This window comes from Bubalus bubalis, chromosome 21 (assembly GCF_019923935.1).
Source record: "Bubalus bubalis isolate 160015118507 breed Murrah chromosome 21, NDDB_SH_1, whole genome shotgun sequence".
NCBI classification, from domain to species: domain Eukaryota; kingdom Metazoa; phylum Chordata; class Mammalia; order Artiodactyla; family Bovidae; genus Bubalus; species Bubalus bubalis.
Window position 1 is genome coordinate 26,960,404 of NC_059177.1, and position 17,140 is coordinate 26,977,543.

General features: G+C 42.1%; 1 protein-coding gene across 5 annotated transcripts in view; it reads left to right on the top strand.

Moving 5' to 3' along the window:
• Positions 1-3,522: 3,522 nt before the first annotated feature.
• CNTN3 (contactin 3) overlaps positions 3,523-17,140 on the top strand; it is a 393,129-nt gene continuing 379,511 nt past the window's right edge. For 3 of the 5 annotated variants that reach the window (XM_025271930.3, XM_044934326.2, XM_025271931.3), the window contains exon 1: positions 3,523-3,754. The gene's annotated coding sequence lies outside the window, so the exon portion shown is untranslated. Of the gene's footprint in view, positions 3,755-4,167; positions 4,411-17,140 lie in introns of those variants that run through there. The other 2 variants (XM_044934325.2, XM_044934324.2) reach the window with 2 other exon arrangements.

The following is a 17,140-nucleotide window of genomic DNA, read 5'->3' on the forward strand; positions in this document are numbered from 1 at the left end:
GAATGTTTGCTTGAGTTACCCAGTTATTGTGACTAGTTTTTACTCTCATTTGGAATGCTGAAAACTCTTTAGTCTGTCACAAGGAATTTCCTAGAACCGCCCACCTCAGCCTTAGAGATGACAATTCTGTATACTCAATAATACAATCTCTGTAGCTAGCTTTTTACTTGGGGACAGTATCATGTGAAAGTTCATAGGACTTACCTTTCCACCTATGGAAACTAGAAGACTCCTCACCTCTTTTTACAGAAATGGATATGTTTAACATGGGGCTTTCCAGGTGGTTCAGAGTTAAAGAATTCGCCTACAATGCAGGAGCCTCAGGAGATGCAGATTGGATCTCTGGGTAGGGAAGATCCCCTAGAGAAGGAAATGGCAACCCACTTCAGTATTCTTGCCCCGAGAATCCCATGGAAAGAACCTGGTGGGCTACAGCCCAGAGGGTTGCAAAAAGTCAGACACAACAGAAGTGACTTAGCACGCGTATGTTTAACTTAGTAACTTGGCTACATTCCGATTTACACTTTTCCCTCAGAATGTCAGTCTGTGGGTTTAGTAGGTATTTTTCTTCATTTCCTTCTGCTTCACAATAAATAGGCAAACAAATAAATGTTACACAGTGTCAGTGGCATGAAATAGCTTCTATATTCCAACACAGATGGGGTATCTTAATAATGAGAAGATGATCTCACACTTTAAAGTGCTTTGATATAAAAGGTGCCATATAAAAAGGAAGTTATTATTCTTAGTTATAATCCCCTAAAAAACAGGGGGGTTTGCCATCTAAATGGCTGCTGAAAATTAACTGCAGAATTGCTTATAATGCTACAATCAGTTGAGGCCAAATTCAATAAAAACTCCATCCGGCATTCACAGTGAGAAGACCCACATGTGCCTTTAATTTTTTTTTTTTTAAATTTCCTGGGCTTCTGGCCCAGAAATTGGATGGAAATTTTATTTAAACCTGCTCTTGTGTATCAACTTTTGGTAAATATCAGGTTTTCAGTTGACTCACATTATGCTTTACATTTTGAGTAAAGGGAGGAAATAAAATGATGCATCTCTCTTTATATACATATATTTACACACCTCTTACCTCTTCTGATTATGAAACTGGCTCACACAAAATGCTCATCATTACTCCTGCAAATTTAGGGTGTCCCCCTCTCTGCTGCAACCATAGATTCGAAATTCCACTAAATTTCTTTTCAGCGCTAATCAGCTTTCGCCAGCACAGGCAATGTAATCTGAGTTTGGAAATGACTAATTATTTGAAGACAGCAGTGGAGGGTTCAGGTTTGGATTTCTCTCCCTCTCATTTAAAGCAACTTCTGTCTTTTTCCCGTCATTTTGCTGCCTGGGGCCAGCTCCCCCTCCTTGATAAAAATGCTCTTTCCCTTCCCATTAGACAGGGTCTATGTTTATGTATGTATGAGAAGGAAAATGCATTGTGAGACATCAACTTGCAAATATTAAGAGAAGAGGCACTCCTGTGATGGATGTGGGCCTGGCAGTAATTGCACCAGCTAGGTGAAGGCATGAACATAATTTGCATGGAAAGTTTCCTCAGTTCCTTCCAGAATACACCAGTTCTACCCAATAAAACATGCTGTCACACTCAGGGGGTTTGCCAACATGTTCCCAGATTGCAAGCAAAAAGATTATTTACAGTAACCAATAACAACTGAAACGACCATAAACCACCGTTGGGTACCTGTTCTGTTTTTTTCTTTTGCTAAGTAGACAGACCTTAAGGAGCCCAAATTTACTGCAATTTAATTCTGATGGGGAAAAGCATATTATTTTTATTTATAGCAGTGAGCTCTATCTATGCTTGCCTCCCCTCTTTTGAAACATAAATAATTTCTTCTTCTTCTTCTTCTTTTTTCATTCAGCCATTTCTTTGACAGGGAAGTATAGTTTTCCTGATAAAGTGAGAGACAGGGTTAAAGTGGGCACGATCAAAGTTACCCAGTATATCCCAGGACCCTGCTGTGTGCTCAAGGGGAAAGGAGGCATAGCTGCCCAAATAGTTCTGGGGTACACCGTCTCACTTTGAAGCAGTTTCTTTCTGCCAGCAGGCAGGACTGGAGCCCTGTGTGTGGGCTTCACTGAAGGGAGCGGTGCCCTGCATCTTACTGACCTGGGTTCTACCTGTTGTCTTGTATACCTCCTGAAGGAGTTTTCCAAAAGCCTGAATCCCTTTCTGAGTTGTGGGGGACTAAACAGAAACACGTATTTCTGGGAGAAATAAGCAAAAATGAGAGAGAACAGTCGAGCAGCCATTTTCCTTAAACCCCCTCTCAGGTCTTTTTGGCCCAGGTCACTGCTCTTGACTCGAGGTTGTGTTCCTCTGATGGGAGGGATCAGAGAGAGGAAAGGACAGGAGAGGAGACAGGGCTCTTTTAAGTGTAATTTTTTAAAAAAGAGAGTTGTTGTTGGTTTTTTTTACTATAAAGGAAGGCAAATTTATGCTACACTTTAAAAATAATGTCAAATAATTATAAAATTCAGTCCCAGTTTCAGTTTTACTCACAAGGACTGTTGTTATCAGTATCTTGGGACATCCTTCCAGAAATGGTGAAGGCATAAATATGCATGCACACATGTATTATGAGCAAAAAACTGAAAATACTTTTCCTGAACCCTTTTTCTCCTAGTAATACCTCTTGAAGGTCATTTCATGCCAATATCGGTATATGTACTTCCGTCTCTGTAGTTGCTGTATTATATTTTACATCCTATGCCTCCACTATGTTTTAACTAGCTATTCTCCTAATCATGGTAGGCTGTTTCCTACAGTTTTTCAATTAGAAGTAAAGCTACACTGAACAACCGTTGCACAGGTAGGGAAGTCAGTCTAGTCTAGCTGTTCAAAGCACGGGTTTAGGACTTCAGTAGGCTTTCATTCAAGGCCAGATTTTCCAAACACTGTCTGTTATTTAAGAAAATAAAGGTGATAAGATCTACCTCACAGGGTCCTTGTAAAAATACACCGCCCCCCACCCCCCAAGGAGGGAATTATTCTCATAACTGACTCAATGAAGCCTTAGTCAAATTATTTCCTCATCACTAAAGCAGGGAGTAATAATAGATCCAGGGGTGCTCTGGGGACAAGCAATAACTAATTCACTTCAACCGCGCAGTCTACTACCTGGTACAAAGAGAACCCTTAGTGTACTACTGACTTCAATATTAAAATTGTCCATCTTTGTGCACTTGTAGGAGCGAAGCAGCAGGAACCCCCTACCTTTAACCCCGTGCTCCCTGGAGCCCAACTGTGCGCGCACGAGGCCACCCAGTGGCGACATGTTGACCGCCTCCCCCATCCGGCGCCGCGCCCGGGGCCCTGCGGAGGGCGAACGCACGCGGGCGCACGCGGCCCGAGCGCAGGGCGACGCCGGGTCCGGCGGGGTGCAGCGGGGAGAGCCGGCGGCGCGAGGCGCGGGACCTCGTTGGCTGTTCCACAGCGCTCCCCGCCCCTCCCGCCCGCGCGTCTCCCCTCCTTCCCGCGCCCGCGCGGAGAGGCGGAGGCGCAGGCAGCGCTTGCTCGGCGCCGGCAGCAGCCACAGCAGCCTGGCGCGCGGTGGCGGCGGCTGTCGGGCGGGCGCCGTGGGCTCGGCTGGGAACAGCGCGGACCGGGACACTGCGGCGGCGGCTCGCGCGGGCGCGCACTGCTGCCCGGCGGGCCCGGGCTGTCGGTGGCTGGCAAGTTGGCGGGGCTAGCGCCTGGTCAGCTAGCTGCAGGGACCAGGTAGGTTCTGGCGTGCCCGGCTCCTCGCACCGGTCAGGTTACTGAAATGAGCCATCCGCTGGGGCAAACTTTCCTCACTGGCTTCATGGCTCCTCAGCCCCAAAGTTTGTTTGCGGAGAAATACACCTGAAGGGTCGAAAATAAAAGCTGCCTCTCCTAGCTGCTTTGCTTTAGGGGGGTTATTTTGCCTTTTCTCGGGGGAGGATTGATTTCCGGATAGGAAGACGCCGCATCCCTGGCAGGAGCGTGGCGAAAAGCGAGGTGGGTTCCCCCTGGCTTATCCTTTACGGAGCGGTTTTGGCCAGTGAAAGTTGGGAGGAAAAGTTGTGAACCATGAGGGTGCAGAGGAAGAACCCCAGGTCCATGGTGCAGAGAGTGGAAATGGGAAACCTTTTTTTTTTTTTTTTTTTGCCAGAACCCTCCTTCCTGGCTTCCAGCTCTGAGCAAGCCAGGGTGGAGGATGCTTCTATTAGCAATCAAGTTTTCCAGCTGCATTCTGTTTCCACTTTCAAATCTGCAGTCTTGGACGGAATCCTCCGTTGCGTTCATTTGCCAGGTTTTCTCTGATGGGCAGTGATCCAGTGTAATTGAGATTGGCCGCTCGTCTTTGGATGCTTCTCAGTTCTCTGAGGAGCCCTGCGAAGCTCACCAAGCAGGTATCAGAATATTTAGATCAGAAAACTAGGAAGTGCTAACCGGGCAGTCCAAGTCATAACACCTTGGGGGTTTTTTTTTGTTTGTTTTTTGTTTGTTTGTTTTTTTTTTTTTGGTTTGCTTGATGTGAACAGCTTCTGGGCTCTGCTTGTGCAAAGCTCCACGGCCCGCCAGTCCTATCCTTCCCTGTATCCTTCCCTGTATCGCATTTGTTTATTGATTTACAACACAGAGATGCGCCCAGAGGAATGATTTAATAACAAACGGTGCCCGCTATGGGAAGGAGAGCAAATCGCCGTTCTGAGCCTAAGGGAGGGACACAGACAGAGCTCTGGGAAAGGGGTGGCTAAATCTGTTCATCTCAAACCAAGATGTGGGGAAACGCAGCTAGAGAAAGCAACAGACAGGAGGTGTGTCATGTGCAGGAAGGAGGTCAGAAACCCCGGCTCATATGGTAACTAGCTAAATGCAGAAATAATTTAAAGATGATTAAGCAAGAATAACTGGGGGAAAAAAAGTAGGAAGACTGTGAGTGCTGTGGTCTTTATCTACCCCCACAGAGATGAATATCAGACCAGCTGAAAAAGAATTCTGATCTGTAAAGAGATTAAAAACAGGAATTAATCAGAACAATGAATCAGAGCCCTTCTGAGATTGAAAGGAGGAGTAATTGCTTTTGAAACAGCTATTATGTCTCAATATTGAAGTCAAACGTGTTACTTTTGCCTTGTTAGCTCTGTTTACTAACAGTAACAGGACTTTGGCTGCTGTAACCTGGCATCTGAGTTTGTGGTTTTAACCCTTTGTGGGTCAAGTTACTAGCGACGAAGTTGTCTGGGGTTAATATCCATATCCGTTTGAACAGTGCTTGCATAAATGCCTACTATGTGCCAATTACTGAGGGCAATAAGACAGGTTCTCCCAAGCATTGTTCATAAAATATGTCTGATAGGTTCAGCTTTCTTAATGGGGAAGACTGCAAATTATAAAATTAGGGGCTTCAGGGATTACTCATGTTTGAATGCATGCTTGTAATCAGTTGAGAGTCAACATGTAGTTTGAGGACCCCGGAAAGGATCCATATCCATCAGGAACATAGAGCAAATTGCTGCACATTTGTTTTTACATGAGTGGTGGGATTGAATACATATGCATGGGCCTCCTTTCTAAAGATGGGCTGTCAGAGGCATTGAGTGGCTAATTGATTTGCAGCAGAATAGATTCAGGCACTGCCTGCCTCAGCAGACAATAACGTTCAGCCCCATGCCCTACTTGCTGTCTGGATGTCATTAATGTCAGCCTGAAGACATGAAGGCATTAAGTTCATTTCTACAGGAGAATGCTAACTTTTAAATATCTTTTACAACGCAACCAGATAGCCCAAGTGTTCCTTCAAATGGGAACAAAACATTTAATAGGACCAAAGTGCTGAGCAATTTCAACTCGAGCAAAAGATTAGCTGCGGACAACAAGCTGTGGCCTTTCCGTTGCTGATTTATGCTCAATTTTATCACTGTCACATTTCATATATGCCTAGTTATTACAAAATAATAACCTCTTCGCTCTGCTGGCAAGGTATGTCTTTCTCTTTTATAAGTTTCTAACTCCTTCTCATCCATTTAGTACACATTTTCCAGCTTTGTTTTTACTGCATAATTTAAGTGTCCAACTTGAAGTTCTCATTAACTCTTAATATGTTTTGTGCTGAAATAGTATATAGATATAATTGCCCCTTTCAAATGGCCAGATCTATATATAGCTCAGTGTATTGTTGCAATGCCATTAAACAGAGAAGCTCTATTTTCCAGTCACCAGTTAGTAAGTTGTTAGCAGTAAGGTAATGTTATCTTATGCATTAGGAGATACGCGGAGGGCAGGAGGATTTATTGATGCTGTGCATGTTTGCTTGCCATCTCTGATTTAATCATTACCAGTCCAACCTTAATAACCCTTCTGATCTTAGGGAGGTACTTTGTCTCCCTAAAGATGGGCATCTCTGAGGTGCTCCTATAATTTTATTAGTCACTTAGTGCTATTGGGCTATTCCTTTCTTACGCTTGATAATAAGCATTGGATAATACCCCTTTTTGCAAAGATGTTTGGCAGTAATTAGCATCCTGCAGCCACAGAATATTTTAAGATAGAACACTGCTTGAGATTGATGAGTTACAGATCTCAGTCTCAGATCTAATTTGTATAAAAAATTCAGAATTGAGTATCGGATCATGTGTGTGAAATGACTTTTGTGCCCACTCCCGCCAAGCGTTCTTTGCCCTTTAGTCCCTATCCCCATTGCAGCTCAATATGTCTCCTAAACACGATGGCATATTCCTTTTGAAAATTTGCTGCAGGATAAATGCACTTTCTCTTTGAAACTTTGTATGCCAAGTTTCAATCCACAGTACAGTTTTATTCCCCCCACTTCTTATGTACATGTTATAAACAAGAAATAAGGCTTTGTAATAGAAGTGCTGGCAGAACTTTATTGCATCTCAAACAGCTCTGCTACTTGGAATGTAAATATTTGTAGAATCTTTACTGTGCAAGAAGCTGCCTTGCCAAAAAAAGTGAGAAGAAATGACTATTTTATTAAGTAGGATAAAATAATTCAGAAGGTATGCATATTCCTTATGGCAGACATATTGACATTTTAAGAATAGATTATGTATGTTATAGCAATTCCATAGCACTCTCTTAGGTGCCTTTAGAAATCAGACTATAAATTTTCTGTGTTCTAAAATAGAACAGATTTGTTTTTCTAAATCGTGACTCTGAATGCCTTGGAAATGTTAAGAGATGAGCTCTGTAATTCAAAAAGCACTTTGATTATATTGCTGATAAATGAGCCTGACAGTATACTATTTTTAATAGAATAAAGAATTATTGGGATCACAAAACTTGAAAAACTCTTATTTTGGGAACTAGTGCAACTCAGTTCTCATGTGTCCTTTTGATTATAACTCTAAAACATTTCTCCAGTTTGCCCACTTCCCTCCAGTCATATCATCCTACTCCAACTCACATCTTCTCTCCTGAGACAACTACACTGGCTTCCCTGCCTTCTTTCTTGATTCTTTCCCCAAATTCTTCTTGCACAGCTGTCAGGGCAGTATTTTTCTTTTTTCATTGTAAATTAAATTAGTACTCCTCTCCTCCAAGCACTTAGATGGCTTTCTGTGGTGTTCAGAGCTATTTGTCATAAGAGAGTCCTGTAGGATTCAAACACTACCAGTAAGAACTTACTATGCTAAGTCACTTCAGTCGTGTCCGACTCTGCGCAACCCCATAGACGGCAGCCCACCAGGCTCCCCCGTCCCTGGGATTCTCCAGACGAGAACACTGGAGTGGGTTGCCATTTCCTTCTCCTTCTAGGCTTTATTTTTTATGTCTGTGGTTTTGTTGACCTCTTTCCTGTAGGGCTCCATCTGTCCCATTGTCTGGTAGCTCTCTTTAGCCTTTACCCCCAAACACACAAACACATGAAGACACACACACACACTCTGAATATTTTGCCTGATGCTCATTCCTTAGGTCACAGTTCAAATACCAATTTCTCAGAGAGGGCTCTCTTTGATTTCCTTTCTTCTCTAAATTAGGGCACCTCTGTTCATATCCTCCATAACTTTCTGTTCATGTCCTTCTTATTGTAACTTGGAACTGTTTCCTCATCTGATACCTGTTGACTGTTCTGTGAGCCGTCTTGTGAACAGTTGTTGTTCATTCGCTCAGTTGTGTCCAGCTCTCTGTGACGCCATGGACTGCAGCACGCCAGGCTTCCCTGTCCTTGACTATCTCCCGGAGCTTGCTCAAACTCATGTCCATTGAGTCGGTGATGCCATTCAACCATCTGGTCCTCTGTTGTCCCCTTCTCCTCCTGCCTTCAGTCTTTTCCAGCATCAGGGTCTTTTCCAATGAGTTGGGTCTTTTCAAATGAGTTGGCTCTTTGTATCAGGTGGCTAAAGTATTGGAGCCTCAGTATCAATCATTCCGATGAATATTCAGGCTTGATTTTCTTTAGGATTGACTGGTTTGATCTCCATGCATTCCAAGGGACTGTCAAGAGTCTTCGCTAGCACCCGAATTTGAAAGAATTGATTCTTTAGCACTCAGCCTTCTTTATGATCCAACACCCACATCCATGTGTGACTACTAGAAAAATCATAACTTTGTCTAGACAAGACATTTGTCTGCAAAGTAATGTCTCTGCTTTTTAATACGTGGTCTATGTTTGTCATAGCTTTTCTTCTAAGGAGCAAGAGTCTTTAATTTCATGGCTGCAGTCACCATCTGCAGTGATTTTGGAGCCCAAGAAAATAAAGACTATTATTGTTTCCATTGTTAACCCATTTTTTGCCATGAAGTGATGGAACCAGATGCCATGATCTTAGTTTTCTGAAAGTTGAGTTTTAAGACAGCTTTTTCACTCTCCTTGTTCACTTTCAAGAGGCTCTTTAGATCCTCTTCACTTTCTGCCATAAGGGTGGTGTCATCTGCATATCTGAGGTTATTGATATTTCTCCCAGCAATCTTGATTCCAGCTTGTGCTTCATCCAGCCCAGCATTTCACATAATGTATTCTGCTTACAATTTAAATAAGCAGGGTGACAATATACAGCCTTAATGTACTCCTTTCCCAACTTTGAACCAGTCTGTTTTCACATATCTGGTTTTAACTTGCTTCTTGACCTGCATACAGACTTTTTAGGAGCAGGTACATTATTCCTATCTCTTTAAGAATTTTCCACAGTTATTGTTATCCACAGAGTTAAAGGCTTTCGTGTAGTCCATGAAGCTGCAGTAGATGTTTTTCTAGAATTCTCTTGCTTTTTCTGTGATCTGATGGATGTTGACAATTTGATCACTGGTTCCTCTGTCTTTTCTAAATTCAGCCTGTACATCTGGAAGTTATCAGTCCATGTACTGTTGAAGCATAGCTTAAAGGATTTTGAGCATTACTTGGCTAGCATGTGAAATAGGTGCAATTATGCGGTAGTGTGAACATTTTTTGGCATTGCTCTTCTTTGGGATTACAATGAAAGTTGAGCATTTCCAGTCCTGTGGCCACCTCTGAGTTTTCCAAATTTCCTGGCATATTGAGTGCAGCACTTTTACAGCATCATCTTTTAGAATTTGAAATAGCTCAGGTGGAATTCTCTAGGAGTCCGACAAGACTGAGCGACTTCACTTTCACTTTTCACCTTCATGCATTGGAGAAGGAAATGGCAACCCACTCCAGTGTTCTTGCCTGGAGAATCCCAGGGACGGGGGAGCCTGGTGGGCTGCCGTCTCTGGGGTCGCACAGAGTCGGACATGACTGAAGCGACTTAGCAGCAGCAGCAGCAGCAGCAGGTGGAATTCCGTCACCTCCACTAGCTTTGTTCGTAGTGATGCTTCCTAAGGCCCACTTAACTCCGTACTACAGGATCTCTGGTTCTAGATAAGTGATCACACCATCGTGTATATCCATGTCATTATGATCTTTCTTGTATAGTTCTTCCAAGTATGCTTGCCACCTCTTCTTAATCTCTTCTGTCCATACCATTTCTGTCCTTTATTGTGCCCATCTTTGCATAAACTATTATTCCCTTGGTATCTCAAATTTTCTTGAAGAGATATCTAGTCTTTCCCATTCTATTGTTTTCCTCTTTTTTTGCATTGTTTACTTAGGGAGGCTTTCTTATATCTCCTTGTTATTCTTTGGAACTCAGCATTCACAGGGGTATATCTTTCCTTTTCTCCTTTGCCTTTTGCTTTTTATTTTCTCAATTTTTTGTGAGACCTCCTCAGACAACCATTTTGTCTTTTTGCATTTCTTTTTCTTGGGGATGGTTTTGAACAGTGCCTCCAGTATGGTGTTATGAACCTCCATCCATAGTTCTTCAGGCACTCTGTCTATCAGATATAATCCCTTCACTCTGTTTGTCACTTCCACTGTATAATTGTAAGGGATTTGATTTAGATACCTGAATGGTCTAGTGGTTTTCCCTGCTTTCTTCAATTTAAATCTGAATTTTTCAATAAGTAGTTCATGATCGGAGCCACAGTCAGCTCTTGGTCTTTTTTTTTTTTCCTGACTGTATAGAGCTTCTCCATTTGGCTGCAAAGAATGTAATGAATCTGATTTCAGTACAGGCTTCCCTGATGGCTCAGATGGTAAAGAGTCCAACTTCGGTATTGACCATCTGATAATGTCCATATGTAGAGCCATCTCTTGTGTTGTTGGAGGAGGTTGTTTGCTATGACCAGTGTGTTCTCTTGGCAAAACTCTGTTAGCCTTTGTCCTGCTTCATTTTGTACTCCAAAGCCAAACTTGCCTGTTACTCCAGGTATCTCTTGATTTCTTACTTTTGCATTTCATTCACCTATGATGAAAAAGACACCTTTCTTTGATGTTAGTTCTAGAAGGTCTTGTAGGTCTTCATAGAACCATTCACCTTCAACTTCTTCAGCATTACTGGTTGGGGCATAGACTTGGATTACTAATATGTTAAATGGTTTGCCTTGGAAATAATCAGAGATATTCTGTCATTTTTGAGATTGCACCCAAGCGCTGCATTTTGAACTCTTTTGTTGACTATGATGGCTACTCCATTTCTTCTAAGGGATTCTTGCCCATGGTAGTAGATATAATGGTCATCTGAATTAAATCTACCTGTTCCCATCCACTTTGGTTCACTGAGTCTGTCGATGTTCACTCTTGTCATCTGTTTGACCACTTTCAATTTACTTTGATTCATGGACCTAACATTCCAGGTTCCTATGCAATATTGTTCTTTACAGCATCAGACTTTACTCCCACCACCAGACACATCCACCACTGGGTGGTGTTTTTGCTTTGGCTCCCTCTCTCCATTCCTTCTTGAGCTATTTCTCCACTCTTCTCCAGTAGCGTATCCGGCACCTACTGACCTTAGTTCATCTTTCAGTGTCCTATCTTTTTGCCTTTTCATACTGTTCATGGGGTTCTCAAGGCAAGAATGATGAAGTGGTTTGTCATTCCCTTCTCCAGGGTACCACATTTTGTCAGAACTCTACACCAAGATCTGTCCATCTTGAGAGGCCCTACATTGCATGGCTCATAGTTTCATTGAGTAAGACAGGGCTGCAATCTGTGTGATCAGTTTGGTCAAGCAGTTACCACATCTGTTTTCCTTGCTACTGCAAGGCAGCTCTTGTTATAGTACCTGGCTCACAGTGAGTTTGATCCACCATGCAGCTTGCTGTTGCTGTTCACTTTCTAAGTTGTATCTGACTCTTTGTGACCCCAAGGACTGTATAGCCCTCCAGGCTCCTCTGTCCATGGGATTTTCAAGGCAAGAATACTGGAATGGTTTGCCATTTTCCTCTCCTGGGGATCTTCCTGACCCAGGAACCGACCTCTGTCTCCTGCTTGGCTAGTAGATTCTTTGCCACCGAGCCACTAGGAAGCCCTGATCCCACCCATGAGAACTGTGCTTTGGGGGCATTGAGTTTGCAACATGTGACTGAGCACCCTTGTGACCAGGGCTTCCGTGAAGATTCTCCCTGTTCAGCAAAAGTCTGCAGCTGGCTTTCAGAGTATTCTCTCTGTGGCATTGTGCATAGTCTCTTAGATCTCCTGAATATCTACTACTTCAGACTTATTTTGTCAATATGGCAGTCATCCTTTTTCTTCTCAAGCTGGTTCAAATTTAGATGATGTATTTTTTCTTTGACTCTCATCGTGGTCCTCAAGGCATGTGGCACCAGAGGTCTTTGGCATCACCTTCTTCCTTTGTTCCTGCTGCTGCTGCTAAGTCGCTTCAGTCGTGTCCAACTCTGTGCGACCCCAGAGACGGCAGCCCACCAGGCTCCCCCATCCCTGGGATTCTCTAGGCAAGAACACTGGAGTGGGTTGCCATTTCCTTCTCCAATGCATGAAAGTGAAAAGTGAAAGTGAAGTCGCTCAGTCATTCCCGACTCTTAGTGACCGCATGGACTGCAGCCTACCAGGCTCCTCTGTCCATGGATTTTCCAGGCAAGAGTACTGGAGTGAGGTGCCATTGCCTTCTCTGTCCTTTGTTCCTGTAGGTAGTCAATTGCTTAAAAATACAAGAACTTTTATTCAGGTTATTATGCACCAGTGTAGTGTCCGAGGGCTTCCTTGGTGACTCAGGTAAAGAATCTGCCTGCGATGTGGGAGATCCAGGTTTGATCCCTGCATTGGGAAGATCCCCTGGAGAAGGCAATGGCTACCTACTCCAGTATTCTTGCCTGGATGATTCCATGGACAGAGAAGCCTGGTGGGCTATAGTCCATGGGGTTGCAAAGAATTGAACACAACTGAGTGACTAACACCTTCACTTTAGGGTCCAAGCACTTTATTTCTTGTACACATTTTACGTAAGTATGGCAGGTTAATAAACGATCTTCCTTCACTCCCTTTCTTGCTCCAGTCTTTCCAACCCATGGTGTTGTGTTAATGCATCTTGTGTCATTGGACACTCACTGCCTAGAGAAGAAGTGCCACTGATGCAGCCTGTCTACATGAGACTTCTTCCCCTGGTTTCCCCCACATGGAGCATTCCCACTACAGGCACCATCTTTCCTTACAATTCAGTGTGACACGACTTCAGGGTCTCTGCACCCAGGGGTTCCATCTCAAGCCCCTCGTTCCCATTTCAGTTCATCTCTACCCTTAATTCACTGTTACCTCTGACAGGAAAGCTCTTTAGTTTCAATCCTACCATTTATCCAGCTATGCCTATCCATGTTTCTCCAAGAAGTCTTTCTTGTCCTCCCAGACTAGATTTGCCCCATGCTGTCTGCTCTTACCTGTGTTTTAAAATGTTCTTTAGAGATACAGTGGATTAAAGTTTAACACTATTCATTTTTTAACATCTGCCTTTCCTGATAGTCTGTGAGTAGAGTAGAACCCACGTATTAGGATTTTGGTAAGTATTTGTGGAAGGAAATAAAGATAGATTCTACTGTAGTTATATTAGGGTTTCTTTTTTTGAACTTAAAATTATTTTAGTGTATATGTAAAGATTTTATTTTACTTTACACAGGGTGACAAGCCATTCGTTGACAGACCTATACCCTAAAAGAAGCATAAGCTAAAGGTTGTCAGTATTATGGATTGGTCCTTGGTGTAATTGGTTCATTTTAGTACAAGGGGATAATTTGGAATTCTCAAATTTCATTTTTTATTAGAATAAAACATTCGGATAAGAAATAACTAAATGACTGTATCGCAAGAAATCAAAAGCATTTCTTCCTGAGCTATAAGTAATTGCTTATAAATGGATGAAAGCTTTATGAGCATTAAGCAGTCTCACCAGTTATCCTGCAAACAGAAAGCCCCTTTTATTGTGCTGAATATACTCTTTTTTCACTGCTTCCTAGTTAATGATCTTTCTAGAAACGTGGACTTTCTTTCTTGAAATAATGGAAATCCCTTGGCCCTTACAGGACTTTCAGAGTTACCTGTGGGAGTGAGTCTTGGTAACCTACATCTTAAAACTTTTTGTTTTGAAGTTATTATACTCATAGCAGGTTGCAGAGATAGTACAAAGAGTTCTGAATATCCTTCACCCATCTCCCCATGATGGTGACGTTGCCTGTAGCTGCAGTATGATACCAGAGCCAGTAAATCCATCCTAGTGCGTTACATTAACTAGACAACAGATCTTATTCTGGCGTCACTATTGTTTTAACCTGATTGCAAGAATGTGTACATACCTCTGTGCTCTTTTATGCCATATATAGGTTCATGAGTCTAGATTTTTAATTTAAAGGACAACTATCCTGAGAGCTGCAGTTTCCATGTGAGCCTACACTGATGTAATATTTTTCAGGTATCTTTGAGGTGTCAAAAGTGCCACTTCTACAGACCTTTTTCTATGCAAATATTTGTCTTCTTAAATATCATGTGGTTCTTTACCTTGGAGTTGCCTGTATGTATATATTAAAAAAAAAGTTGCTATGAAAATGGAAATCTTGGCATTTTATAAACCAGGATATGACATTTGGGTGGTTCTCTGTGGTCATTGGTTTGGGAATCTGTGTTGACTTTCAGTACTACTTTTAACAAGCCCTGCAGGCAAACGTGTTTGTTTAATCAGAGTTGGATGGCACTTTTATGCCACCAGGACGAAGACCCAGCTGAATGCGTTCTTGTATTTTCAAACCAAATCAGAGTCCATTTTTATTTCTTACATAGAAATAGTCACTCTTTAAAATAACTTAACACATTGCAGTAGACGGTAATGACCCTTTTCAGGCAATTAAAATCAACCGAACAGTATAGCTAGGGATCTAATCTTATGGCTGCTACTCACTGGGGCTGGCCGCCTCTGTGAATGTAAAGCAGCCGAAAGTTGCTGATTACCATTCCTTGTTACTAATTCTGATGAATATTCTGAGGCCTCTAGAATATAGATAAGGCTCAGTTGTACCCACGTTGGGTGCATGCAGCAGTCGACAGTACCTCCTTTACCCCCAACCCGTTCCCTATACCTACAGAGGCATTCACATTTATATATTGGGCAGTTTGTCATTTTTCTCAACTATTCTCAGTGACTCTTTACTGGGACTTCTTTTATTTTTGACAAGCGAAACCAACTGAGTGCTGTGTATACCTGCTGAGCAGTTTGGAAACTTGAGTCTTGTGTGTCAAATATTTTCTTGCTCATATTCTCATGCCATTAAATAAAATGTTTCTCATATGCAATGGAAAGATAATACATGTTTATATTTAGTGCTAATTTACTGAATTGTTATTTCGCTAATATTAAGCAGTAATTGCCTCTGTGGGGTTGTTGTTGTAGTACTCATTAGAAATATTAGTTTTTAAAAATAACAAAAAGGTCTTAGTATATAGGTTTTGTTGTGTCATGAAGCAAACCATATATTCTGTAAAGGTTCTTATACAGGGAGGGCATACATATCTCCAAAGATGAGAAATACTAGATTTACAGGCATTATCTCTTTTTAATCTAATAGGGTCATAATTGTCTGTTGCTGTAAATGTTTTTGCATTACAACTAGCTTGGGAATACCTTGTCATTTTTCCAGAAACTTCTTATGGGGTTTTCTTCCTGAATCTTGATTTACTTTTTTTTAAATTATTATTCCATCTGATTATTAGTAATCTGATTATTTCTTTGTCATTCTTCACACCGACTTTGAGTCATCTACTGAACACACCTTACCCAAGACATAGATTAGAATAGGGAATAGATTAATCCCAAATCATAAAGTCATAGGACTTCCCAGGTGGTACTAGTGGTAAAGAACTCGCCTGCCAATGCAGGGGACATAAGTGATGCAGGCTTGATCCTTGGGTCAGGAAGATCCCCTGGAGGAGGGCATGGCTACCCACTCTAGTATTCTTGCCTGGAGAATCCCATGGATAGAGGAGCCTGGTGGGCTGTAGTTCATAGGGTTGCATAGAATCGGACAAGACTGAAGCGACTTAGCGCGTGTGCGCACGCACACACACACACACACACAACTTCACAGAGTAAGAAATGCATCCATTTTGTATGCGTTCAAGCAGAAGAGAATAAAATCTAATGATGGGAAGACTTTTGCAGTTTTATATAGGGTTAAATGTCAGTGTTATTTAAAGTTAGTATCTTCTTCCTCCCTTCTTTTTCATCTCCCCTTCTCTTTATTTCCTTTTCTTAGTTTTATTTCTTGCTTTAGGGTCATATTTTTGAACTGACTCTTCTAGACTGACCCCTAGTAGATAAATTTTTTCAGTTGTCTGTAATTGAAAAAATTACATATGTTTGCAGGTGTCCCCCACCCCCCACCCCCAGGGTGGGGAAAGGAAAGTCTAAAATGTGTCTGTCAAGTTTGATTGTCAGAGAAAAATAACTTCAGAAAAAGATAAAGCACACATCAGCCCTGTGGGAGACTGTCTGCAAAGATGGCTGCAATAACACTGTCCTTGGTACTCTGCTCTTTCTTCCCTTTAAGCAATGAATCTATTTCCCTTCCCTTTGGGCTAAGTTATGGTATTTGAGCAATAAAATGTAGATAAAGTGAAGTGTAGGTATGAATGTGAATGCTTATCCTCAATCTTAAGACACTGGGAGGTTCCATTCTTGCCATGAGTTGTTGTTTTAGTTGCTAAGTCATGTTCGACTCTTTGAGACCCATGGACTGTAGCCCGCCAGGCTCCTCTGTCCATGGGATTTCCCAGGCAAGAATACTGGAGTGGGTTGCCATTTCCTTCTTCCGGGGATCTTCCAGAACCAGGGATTGAACCTGTGTCTCCTGCATTGGCAGACGGATTCTTCATCACTGAGCCCCCTGGGAAGCCCATCTCTTCCTGAGACCACCACGTAAAAAGTCCAGGAAAGCCTTGTAACAATGAGTAGCCAGATAAAGGCAGAGCCAATAGCCAAAATTGGTAATCAGTCATGTGAGTGATCAGTTAAGCCATTGGAAGATTAATATTACATGAATGACCCCAGGCATAATGGCAAACCAATTGCTCAGCTTAACTCAGGTCAAATGCCTAATAATCAGCAAATACATGTGGTTAAGTGATTCAGTTTGGGGGTAGTTTATGCAGCAATAACACACACATTCTAATTTTAAAAGCATATTATAAAAGATAGGTAAATGTTAAAAACAAAAACTGGTTACATTTTAAAAAAACATGGGGTCTTATCTCTTTTTTGTTATTTTATAAATGTTTTTAGTCAGCTTTTCTTTTATAACTAACTATCTGAAAATCTCAAGGGTTTCTAACAATAG